General features: G+C 48.7%; 1 long non-coding RNA gene across 1 annotated transcript in view; it reads left to right on the plus strand.

The window, feature by feature from the left end:
* Positions 1 to 8079: 8079 nt before the first annotated feature.
* Positions 8080 to 12702, plus strand: part of LOC148475858 (uncharacterized) — a 41078-nt gene continuing 36455 nt past the window's right edge. The window contains exon 1 of the long non-coding RNA XR_015872745.1: positions 8080 to 8176. This is a non-coding gene — a long non-coding RNA (uncharacterized LOC148475858). The remainder of the gene's footprint in view (positions 8177 to 12702) is intronic.

A 12702-nucleotide genomic window follows, 5' to 3' on the forward strand; every position in this document is an offset into this window, starting at 1 on the left:
AGGGATGATGCTTAGAGACACAGGGAGTGGATGATGATTAGAGACACAGGAATAAGATGATGCTTAGAGACACAGGGAGGTGATGATGCTTAGAGACACAGGGAGGGGATGATGATTAGAGACACAGGAATAAGATGATGCTTAGAGATACAGGGAGGGGATGATGCTTAGAGACACAGGGAGGTGATGATGCTTAGAGATACAGGGAGGGGATGATGCTTAGAGACACAGGGAGGGGATGATGCTTAGAGATACAGGGAAGGGATGATGCTTAGAGACACAGGGAGGTGATGATGCTTAGAGACACAGGGAGGGGATGATGCTTAGAGACTCTCTTCTGATCTGCCGTGCTGTAGGGCAGATTAGCCAATCTGGGATACAATGCATTGGCTGCAAGATAGATCTTTAGTCAGATTGGACATTTTTAACTCCAAATCGTGATCACGGCGGCAAGGGAGCTCCCGTGAAAGTTCATGAGGAAATTGTCCATAAAATCGTATCGTGAGGACATCGGTATGTGTGTGGGCACCTTTAGAGACACAGGGAGGGGATGATGCTTAGAGATACAGGGAAGGGATGATGCTTAGAGACACAGGGAGGTGATGATGCTTAGAGACACAGGGAAGGGATGATGATTAGAGACACAGGAATAAGATGATGCTTAGAGACACAGGGGGTCATTCAGACCCGGTCGTTAGCGCCGATGCGCTCGGACTGGGTCGATGGCCCCCCACAGAGCATGCGCACGACGGCGCCGGTGCCGGCGTGCGCATGCGTGAGACCCGCTACGACCGACAGCGCCGGTCGTAGCGGATCTCGATCCAAAGGGGGCGAGCTGTCGATGTTGATTGACAGCTCGCCCCGTTTGGAAGGCGGGCCAGGGGGGTGGCAGCCCAAACTGAGGCGTTCCCATGGGAACGCCTACCGTTTGGGGGCGGCCCCACTGACATCACTAGTGATGTCAGTGGAGAGCTTCCGGCTCTGACAGAGCCAGAAGCTCTCCGGGGCTTACGACAAGGGAGACCCTACCCTAGGGTCTCATCGTAAGCCCCGATGGTCGTGATGGTCTCTGACCATCGCGACCATCACCAGAGCAGTCGTTAGAGCTGTGGGTGTTAACCCACAGCCTAACGACCGCAACAGAGGCGGGCGGTCAGGATGCAAGTGGCCGTCCAGTTTCTGAGCGACCGCTTGCATCCTCCGACCGCCTCTGAATGAGGCCCTCAGGGAGGGGATGATGAGTTTTTTTTTTCTAAACTTTATTGTGTTCTGCTGGGAGAACACTTGTCAGACCAGCCTCCGGAGCCAGAGGATGGACCAGGGTAGGGATGATGATTAGAGACACAGGAATAAGATGATGCTTAGAGATTGTGTCTATTTACTAAGCAGTGTTAGGAGACAGAGTGAAAAGTGATAAGAAAGTGATAAGGTGCCAGGAAATCAGCTCCCAACTGTCATCTCACAGGCTGTTTGAAAAATGACAGTTGGGAGCAGATTGGCTGGCACCTTATCACTTTCTTATCACTTTTCACTCTGTCTCCTAACACTGCTTAGTAAATAAGACCCCACAGGGAGGTGATAATGCATAGAGATACAGGGAGGGGATGATGCTTAGGCTGCGTACACACCTATAGATATATCCAGGGGTGTATTGAGGGTGGTTCCAGTGGAGCATGAGCTCCAGGCGCCAAAATGGACAGAGGGCTCCATTCAGGTTTCCGAAATTCATGGGGCGCTGCACAGTATGATGGCCGCCTGTTAGTATTATATTGGTTTGTTTGCTCTATATCCTATATAAGTTATGAATCTGAGATCCATTTCTACATTTCATGTTCCCTCAAGCTGCCCAGATTGTCTCCCCTCCTCTATGATCATCTTCTGTCAACTCTTCTTTACTGTCACATTGATTATATTCACTTCTCACCTCTTTAATTCCCTCCCCTATGTGATCGGCTCTTTGCCCCTGTCCACTCCTTTCTTTTTGGCTTCTGTCACCACCCCTCTCTGATCAACTCTTTGTCCCTTACCTCTCCGTTCTTATTGGCTTCTGTCACCACCCCTCTCTGATCAACTCTTTGTCCCTTACCTCTCCGTTCTTATTGGCTTCTGTCTCCACCCCTCTCCTCTCCGTTCTTACTGGCTTCTGTCACCACCTCTCTCCTCTCCGTTCTTATTGGCTTCTGTCACCACCCCTGTCCTCTCCATTCTTACTGGCTTCTGTCACCACCCCTCTCCTCTCCGTTCTTACTGGCTTCTGTCACCACCTCTCTCCTCTCCGTTCTTATTGGCTTCTGTCACCACCCCTGTCCTCTCCATTCTTACTGGCTTCTGTCACCACCTCTCTCCTCTCCGTTCTTATTGGCTTCTGTCTCCACCCCTCTCCTCTCCTTTTCTTATTGGCAGGTATGAGTTTAATAAAAAGTCACTGCTTTGCTATGTAAAGTAATGAGGTGTTGCTAGGCATGACCACAAAGTGTTATTTGAAAGGTCTTTTAAAAAATACTGTATTAGGAGACTTGAAATAATGGTGGTAAACAGAACATGATTAGTACTCACATTAACATAGGTGCAATGTATATTTGCAAAGTAGGAGCATAGCTGAGAATGGAGCTTCCCATAGGTGCTCCCACTCCAGTGAATACGGCTTGGGGCAGTAATTGCAGTAATAAGCTGTGCACCCTGTGGAATCTCACTCTAGCACATGTATTCTGTCAATTTAAGTTAAATGATCAGAATATATAATAGAATCTGCTCTATTAACTAATAACAATGATTCAAATGAGATAAAAGTCAGATCCTAGGTGCTATACATAAATAAAGCAGTGCCAAAGGAGCTACCCCTTAATGTCAGATGTGCATCACCGAAGCATTCCATTCCCCCAATGGGACCTTTTGCCCAGCGTGATACTGCTACTATTTGTTGTTGTCTTTCTCTTCACTTCAGTATTCCCCCGCAGGCTGGCCATACCCCACTGGCACACTTGAGTACAGGGAGCAGGGTGCTGCTACGTGCACTTTCTCCGGACGCCATGGTTCCACGCTACTCCTTTGGATATATCTGTCCAATCTGTCTGGTGGGAAAGAAAATCTGGTCCATTTTCTAGTGTTTGGGAGCAAATTTCTATTATCAATTGCTCCCATACATTACCAGATTTTCCATCCCACCAGACAGATTGGACAGGTAAATCTTTAGATGTGTACGCAGCATAAGAGACACAGGGAGGTCATGATGCATAGAGATACAGGGAGGGGATGATGCTTAGAGACACGGGGAGGGGATGATACTTAGAGACACAAGGAGAGGATTATACCTAGAGATCCAGAAAGGGCAGGGCCGGCCCAAGCCCAAATTTTTAGGTAAGCGAATATTTTTTTCATTGCCCCAAGGGGTATTGTGGCGCGTGCCTGAGGAAGATAAGGGGGCGTGGTCTTGTGGGAAAAGCTTAAAGGCCCCCATACATCAGCAATCTGAAAACCACAATTGAACAATTTGAAGATTTATTGCCCGATCTTAGGATTTCCCAATCGAGCAATCTGTACCCATACACTACAGATCTTTTTCAGTGATTTGCAGATCGATTGCAGAAAACACAGATCGGACAATCTTGAAAGGCCCATCATTTTACTGGTAACGGTCTGCAAATCTGCTGATCATGGCCATACACTAGCAATCTACAGCCCCAATCGATCTGTGAAATCCAACATGTTGGACAATGAGATTTAACAATTCCAATCACTTTTTGGTTGCAATCTGCGATCTGTGAAGCCCATACATTGCAGATTTTTATACACAATCGATTGCAAATTGCACGATAGCTGCAATCCATCTCTGATGTATGGGGGCCTTTACACATACCTAAAGGCTCCCATACATCAGAGATTGATTGCAACAATCGTGCAATTTGCAATCGATTGTTTATTAAAATCTTTCCCTTTTTCAATCGATTGTGGCAATTCTGCAATCGATTGAAAAAAGGAAAGATTTTTATACACAATCGATTGCAAATTGCACGATTGCTGCAATCAATTGCTGATGTATGGGGGCCTTAAATCATGTTCACATATGTACAAATATATAATTACTATTATTAGGTCTAAAAATATATAGATAGATATCTGTCCTGGAAGGAGTTTATTAAAATCAAAACGTCGGACACATCTACCTTTGACTGTGTGCTGTGTTATACATATACAAGCCCTCTGAGCGCCGCCTGTTTTTCCATTGCTGTACATTACCTTTGGGAGGGCACCAAGGCATCTTCGCCTTCTCTCTCTCCTTATTCCTTGGCATCGGGGGAGGGCTGGGGAGGTCGTTCAACTAAGTACAGTATGGGACGTTGAAGTAGCGTTCCTCCATCACCACCTCCTGGCCCAGTTGCAGTCTCAGCCCATCTCCCCCGCCGAGAGCCGGCACTGACAAAACACTGAGCCCCCACTCAGGCAATTAGCACAAATCATATTCCTGGCTGCTGCTGTGTGCTCTGGGCTGCCAGAGGTTCCCAGTCAGGGCGGTCTCCTGGCAGGTGGAGCACTGAGTACAAAGTCTCCTCTGAATAGCGAAACAGCTGTCTGCATGTAAGAGTAGTCTATCAGTGTCCAGTGGGGGACGGTTACTCATTGTCCATAACTGCCGGGGCGCCCTTCTCAGTCTGGCGCTCTACACGGCAGCATACCAGGCGTATAGGTCGGGCCGGCCCTGAGGGAGGGAGATGATGCATGTACTGAGGACGACGGTAATGATAATTGTTAAACATATTTTAAATTAAGATATTGACTTACACACTAAAAAGTGTATACATCATATGCACTTTATCTTTATTTGAAATATCTATAACCATGTAATAATAACAATTTTACCATGGTCTTTAATACACCCTTCCACCACACAACAGTGCTAAATATACATAGCAACAGGTATAATAGTATTTAATAAATGGACCTTCATGTTTTTCTTATTTAAAAATGAAAAACAAAATAGGATTAAAATAAATATTAAAGTACATATATTCAATTTTAGCTGATATTACAACTGACACTACAGTACCTCAGGGCTTCAGACTGTAGATGTCACTGACAACTAGAAACAGAAGAGACTTCAATTCAGCCAGGACTTATGGTGCGTACACACGGTACGATCAGTCAGCGATAACGGTATCGCTGACTGATCGTTCTGCACCTTCCCGATGTGCTGGATGATAATTATCATTCATCCAGCACACCACCAACGATGAGCCAGTGACCCGCGATCCCTATGTAACCTGGTTGATATCGACCAGGTTGGCCGGCATGCTGATGGTTGATATCGTCCATACGTGCCCGCGTCCATACGTGGGTTGGAAGGCACCAAAAAAATTAACGATCTGAACAATAACTATATCGTTAGCATTCATATCGTGCATTTTTATCGTACCGTGTGTACGCACCATTAGTCTCACACTGTGACTCATGGAGGAGGAGGAGGAGGAAGTGGAGGAGGGTATTACAACCCCATAGACAACAAAGGGAGTAGGGACTACATTTGTGAATGACAGAAAAGGGACCACAGCAGATCTCTGATATCTGCTACAGTACCCTTATAATTAATATCACCATTACATAATAAATGCCTCAAGCGAATGTCTTTGGAGGATTGGCAGGAAAGTAATTTAATATGCCCTTTAATGTGATATATACAGTTAGTGTTTATTCTAGTTTCTTGGCTCAGGCAGGATGCTTATAAAGAAGCAGGGCACTTTTGCGTGCGTGCCTGGAAAGGGATGTGGCCTCTTGTGCGGGGCGTGGCCTCACATTACCCCTCCCCTTTACATCATTTCAGGGGGCATGCCCAGCACTCACGGAGATGCTGGGCTGCCCCCAATCTCTCCCCACACTGTGAATAGATGTTGTGCGCATGGGCAAACTATCTACTCACCCTCTGCTCCCTCAACTTCTCCCTGCTCCCACGAGGGGAGCGGTGCGACGCGGACAGTTAGAGGAGCAGTGGAAGGTCGGGCATCATGGGCCCATCGCTATCAGGCTGTGATCAGTGGGGCGCCTCCATAAGAACAAGGTGCAATTTTGCCTTTTAAAACCGGGCAGGGTGAAACGCCCTGCTGAAACACCCTAGCGGGAACGCTATACCATTGACTATCTCATACACTATAAGGGGTAAATTTACTAAAGTGAGAGTTTTTAGGAGTGAGTTTTAAAAGTGATGTTGCCAATAGTAACCAATCATATTTTAGCTATTATCTTCTAGAAGGTGCTAATTAAATGTTAAGTAGAATCTGATTGGTTACTATGGGCAACATCACTTTTAAAACTCACTTCTAAAAACTCTCACTTTAGTAAATTTACCCCTAAGTGTGGCATATAGCACTGACTGTATCTCAAACACTATAACGGTGGTATATACAGCCAGTGTTCTCCCAAGAAAATGTTGCCAGTTGGGTGGCATTAAGAAGTATCCAGGAGGAGACAGTGTATTACTGTGGAATAATGATACTGCTCATTGCTGGATGGACACAGGTATAACTGTGTCCAGCAATTTACACTGAGACACAGTGCACATCTGCACTCTCCGTCTACCCTCTCTGTAATGTTCCTGGCATCCAAACAACACCCTGCCTCTTAATTACGATTTCTGATTTTGACATTCAGACCCCTGAAGCAGGATAGTGCTGGACGGCATTTAAAAAAAAGACCGAACTGAAGCTGAGGAGAACACTGACCACTATCTCATACACTAGTGATGGGAATCCAATTATGTAATTTCGGAACCATTGGTGGTTTGGTGATTTTTCGAAGTTTAATAACCATCAATGGGGGAGGGGGGGGAATCAATTCAGGAATGCTATGTGCCGTTTTGTAACATCACATCATGCCATGGAGCTGAGTTAAAACTTGCAATGCCGGCCCTACTGTATATGGCCAATATGTGCGCAGTTGACATATCGTGGCAATGCCCAGTGGCACATTGCATACAATTTAATTCCCCCCAATGCTTCTCTTCCAATGAGGATTGGCTCAGTTCCTGCCCACAGCTTCCTACAGGGTACTCAGGAAAAATAACAGAAGTGTCACTTCCAGGTAATAACGGGTTACTGACCTGCAGTGCACCACATCAGCATGCTGTGGTATCAGGGCACTGTAGCTGTAAGAGACACAACAGAGAGAACCCCTTTCTCTCCCAATATTAGGGGCCCATTTATTAATGATCGCATTTTGCAATGCGATCAGGGCATCCAGTACCGCCCATGATCGCATTGCAAAATGCGATCATACCGGCTGAATGTATGATCCGGCACATGCAGGGAGACGGGCTCCGAAAGGAGCCCGTCCCTGCGATGTGGCTGGAGTGCATGCAGGACTGCTGCGAAAGCGCAGTCCCGCGGACTGCACATGAGCGGCGCCCATTGCCAGCGGAGGGATCTGGGAGATCGCTCCGCCGGCTGAAATGCGGTAAGTCCCCATAGACTACAGCGGCTAACGCCATCTTCACATAGCGTTAGCTGCTGGGGCCAATATCGGGAATGCTTCGCATTCCCAATATTGATACATTTAGCAGCATCGCATCCCCCATAGAAACCTATGGGGGAGGCGGCTGCGGGCGGCAATGGAGGGATCGCAGCAGGTATCGGGAGATACCTGCTGCGGACCCTCCTTCATACATCTGGGGGATACTTAATATTTGAGGTAAACCCCAGAAAACAGGTGTTTTCGGGGAATTTACCTCAAATTAACTTTGATAAATGGGCCCCATAATGCCATCAATGTTTTACACCTGCTATGCAAGTGACATGTAAATATACTCTATTCCGATGTTAATGGCATTGATGTTTTACACATGCTATGCTAGTGACATACAGACACCATTACATTACATTACTGGGGTACATACAGCACGTGACCATCACCGTGACGGGAACGGAAGATCTCTCGCTACTGGGAGTGGGAAATTTGGAAATCTGTTGGAGTGGGCGTGGCTTGGCTTAAAGCGATAGCCATGAAATTTGCTGAGCATCCTAGTTCTTCCCGGTGGGCGTGGTTAGCGTGCGCTCCGGCCCTTCCCCCACGTCAGGGCAGGACGTATCTGGCGGATCCCAGTCTGAGTGCTGTTAGCCCATCAGGCACGCTACTAGCGGAGCCTGTGCAGAGGAGAGGCTCATCACACTTATAGCTGGTCCATTACTACATGGTATGTGGGACGGAAAGTGAGGAGTTGCCAGTAAAATGGGGCGATGCTGTGGGGTAACGAATGGGGGATGGTGCGGTGAGGTGCTATGTAATTGTTTACTGATTTGTCCGGTCTGGTGTATTGATGTGGTGGGTGGGAGGTACGTAAAAGTCTGGTTTAATGATTGGGGGGGGGGGGGGGGGTGTCTAGTGTAATGATGTGATAGGGGCCCAGTCTGGTGTAACAATGGGAAGGGGGTGGTGGTGGGGGGGCCCAGTCTGCTGTAATAGGGGGGGTGGGGGCAGTCTGGTGTAATGATGTGGTGGGGGGAGGTGGCCTGGTGTAATGATGTGGTGGAGGGTGCAGTCTGGTGTGATGGGTGGGGGCAGGGGTGTAGCATGTACTCATGGTGCTACCCCTCCTCCCCCAAATGTGCCAGGTGCCATGCAGTGGGTTTGTCCAGCATGTAGGGGCACATTAAAGGGAACAGTATCAAACTCGGGCATGCATGGCTAGATATAGTCCAACCCACAAAACAAATTCCACTAATAAAACATAAGCCACACAGTAGTGCCCGCAATTCACATTATGCCACTCAGTAGTGTCTTTTATTCACATTACGCAATAGTAGTGCCCATATTCACATTATGCTACACAGTAATGCCCACACTGCATGTTATGCCACTCAGTAGTGCCCATTAAGCCACAGTTTTGTCTATTTTTTCCACATTATGCTACACAGATGTCCCCGCAGTTCATATTGTGTCACAGTAGTGCCCCTTATTCACATTATGCCTAACAATAGTGTCCCTTATTAACGTTAACGTTATGCCACCATACTGTTCCTTAAACACATTATGCCACAGTAGTGCCCTCTATACACCTTACGCCACAGGAGTGCTACTTATACACCTGCCATTGGCATGTGGCATCAGAGCAGTCAGGCATGATCTCACCAACTAACTGTTCAGGTTCCTCCCAGTCATGGATGCCACGACCCAGGCTCTCAACAGCAGCAGCAGCACCTGGCTCAGGCCTCCCCTCAGCAGCAGGGACACAGTCGCCATTCTTCTCTCCCCCATGTGAACTGGGCCAGCTGATGTCAGGGCTAGGGGTGTGGTAGGTGGGACCAACCTCAGAGGTGGCAAAGAGGAGAAGCCAGGGGTGATGATGGGAGAGGACCGCCTCTTCCTCCCTCTTTGTTATTGCCCATGGCTCCACCTTTCCTTCCTTCTGCTCAGTCCCACAGGGCCCTACGCAAAATACTGCCTCTGGGCTCCATAGCAATGTATATAGAAAAACATACAGTCCAGTGATCGCAAAATACGCGCTATAGTGCATTTTTACGTGCTACAGGCAATTGTGGACCCAGTTTTTAAAACAGAGTGTGTCCACAGTCAATCGCGGCCTGGCAGCGTGTCCCCAGCCAATCGCTGCCCTGATTCCTGATACCTCCTTTCTTTTTCGGGGTCCACAGCCAATACGTTGGGGTATGAATCCCGGTCACCAAACAGTTAATACAAACGAGCTCTCTGGTCCCATGATGCATCGGGTCCCTCCTCATATACCCCACCCCCTGCCTTAGGTAGCCAGTTCTTCCTGTTTGGTGTGTACACCACATAGACAGTGGGACTGCAGGAGCAGTCCTGCAGACGAGTAACAAAAATAAAGAGAGTTTTACTCTCCATCTAGGCGGGTGGTCTGAGCTGTCCTGGAAGCAGCCTCGCGTCTGATCAGAGATGCATCGGCCACACGCTGCAACTACCTCCTCCGGTGCCGCACTGCTAGCCTTGGCAGGTCCATGGCTAGGGCTTTGGTAGGGGCTCTCATGCCCTGGACCGCATCCGGATCAAGGGGATGGCAGGTAAGCGGGTGGTCGCGGCAGCCGCTGACGCCGGGACCACGTGGCGGTCCGGCCTCCGGGGGCCAGCTGCAGTCAGAGGCAGAACAGCCTGTCGCCTACACTAGACCGCCAAGATGTGATGTTCCTGACAAGCCGGGGCTTGTGGCGGTGGCCATGTCCGTTTACCGGGCAGGTCCAAGCAGCATAGGGGAGGTCCGCCCTCCCCAAATCCACACGCTAGTCCAGTCTTCTGGCGCAGCGGGGTGGGTTGCTCCTCCCAGCCTCCATAAAAGGCAGCCAGTGTGTATGTCGGCTGCTCTCTGATCACTGCTCCTTCAGGACGCTGGGCAGTCTCTCTGTATACCTTTCCTATTGCTGGTTCAGGTTTTAAAGGGCTCTATCCTACTAACCCTAGCGCTGATTATGATAGTGAGAGCTTATATGCGTATGACTCATAGAAGTGTTTATGCATGACATGTGATTGTTGTCTGTGGATACTGTTTATTCTGTAAAACAACTGTAATTACTGTAAACTGTCACTACCTCTCCCCTTCCCTTACTACAGGTGTGTGGGTTGAGAGTAGAAAGCAGCACATATACACTCAGAACCATTGGCATAGTTGACATGTCTAAGGAGTCTGAGGGTCAGGTGGCGGGAGCCCCATTGCTGATATCCTGTGTAGCCTACAAGGCAGGCTTGTCCCCACAGGACTTTCTACAAAATGGGCTTTGTGGGAACTGTTTTAGACAGCCACCACACCAATTAAGTTTGCCTGTTACAGGCTCTGAGCCCCTTGGGCATCATTTTATCAGGTTATGGCTCAGGTGGCGGAGCGGCTGGCTGCCCCGGTACCACTGGTTTGGGGTTTGCCTCAGCAGATGCATCCTATGCCCATGATGTGGGTGCCTTGGATGGACCCTGGTGCTGGTAAGGTTATGGCATCATCCTCGGGGGTTTTTCAGCCTTCTCAGGCTATCAAACCAAAGCAGACTAAATCTAGGCGCCATTTACCATCTCACATGGGTGAGTACTCCAGTGCCTCCTCCTCCGAGGTACAGGCACAGGACTCTTCTCAGGAGGTTTTACTCCAATCTATTCTTGGTTCAAAAACCGAACAGGTCGTACCGGCCCATTCTGAATCTGACCGAGCTCAACAAATTTGTTCGAGCCCCCGGGTTTAGGATGGAAACATTGCAATCAATTGTATTGGCAATGGAGCAGGGGGACTATATGGTAGGTATCCTTAGATATACAGGATGCCTACCTCCACATACCAGTCACACAGGCTCATCAAAAATTTCTTCGTTTTGAGGTAGGATCAGTTCCGGGCCCTACCTTTTGGCCTGTCCACAGCCCCTTGGGTATTCACCAAGGTGATGGCGGTGATGATGGCATGCCTCAGACGCCAAGGCATCAGGATCTTGCCTTACTTGGATGATCTCCTGTTGCTAGGTCAGTCCCTGCAGCAGTTACAGGATCATTTAGGGCTGACAGTGTCATGTCTGTACAGTCACGGCTGGTTAATAAATTGGAAGAAGTCGTCACCCTGTCCGGTACAACAGATGTCACTTGGGAGCAAGATTGGACTCCGTGGTGCAGAAAATATATCTGCCGGAGCAGAAGATTCTTGCCTTACAATCGCAAATACGCAGATTGCTCCGCAGCAGGCAGATATCCGTTCTAGTGGCCATGCAGGTCTTGGGGTCGATGGTGGCCACCTTCAGGATGGTGGAATACGCTCAATTCCACTCCAGACCACTGCAGCAATTAATTTTGTCTTGCTGGGACAAGGATCACTGCACGATCAGGTCTCAGTTGCTGCGTCTCTCTCCAGAGGTGCGGTTGTCCCTGTCCTGGTGGTTGCAGAAAAAGCATCTCAGGCAGGGTCGCCCCTTTTGGGTGTTGTATTGGACATTGCTCAAAACCGATGCCAGTCTTCAGGGTTGGGGGGCGATCACGGGGTCACACACTTTCCAAGGAATGTGGTCAGTGGTGGCAAGCCGGCTACCGATAAACATCCTGGAACTAAGAGCTGTATTCAAAGCTTTAGTGCAGGCTCAGGAAATCCTAAAGGGCAGGCCGGTGCAGATACAGTCAGACAATCGCACCGCTGTTGCCTACCTAAATCATCAACGGGGCACAAGGAGTCGGGCTGCCTTGGCAGAGATATCAAAAATCCTGGTGTGGGCAGAGACTCATCTTCCCATGATATATGCCGTGTTCATTCCGGGGTTCCTGAATTGGGAGGCAGACTTTCTCATTCGGCAGGAGATAAATGCAGGAGAGTGGGCCCTACATCCACAGTTTTTTCGGAACCTCACGGACAGGAGGGGTCTACCAGAAATAGATCTTATGACTTCAAGAAGGAACAACAAGGTTCCCAGGTACAGATCCTGGATCAGAGATCCGAGAGCCGAGTTTGTAGACGCACTAACAGTAAAGTGGCATTACAAGCTGGTATATCTGTTCCTCCCGTTTGCTCTTCTTCCCAGAGTCATCAGAAAGATCAAACAAGAGGGCAGTACCGTGATATTAATAGCTCCAGCATGGCTGAGACTGCACTGGTTCACAGATCTACAGTCTCTCTCCATAGACACTCCATGGCCTCTGCCATTGAGACCGGATCTGTTACTACAGGGTCCCTGCTGGTACCCGGATCTTCATCGGCTATCTTTGACGGCATGGCTCTTGAGGCCTCCATCT

This window comes from Taudactylus pleione, unplaced genomic scaffold (assembly GCF_031769625.1).
Source record: "Taudactylus pleione unplaced genomic scaffold, aTauple2 ptg000774l, whole genome shotgun sequence".
In the NCBI taxonomy this organism is placed as follows: Eukaryota; Metazoa; Chordata; class Amphibia; order Anura; family Myobatrachidae; genus Taudactylus; species Taudactylus pleione.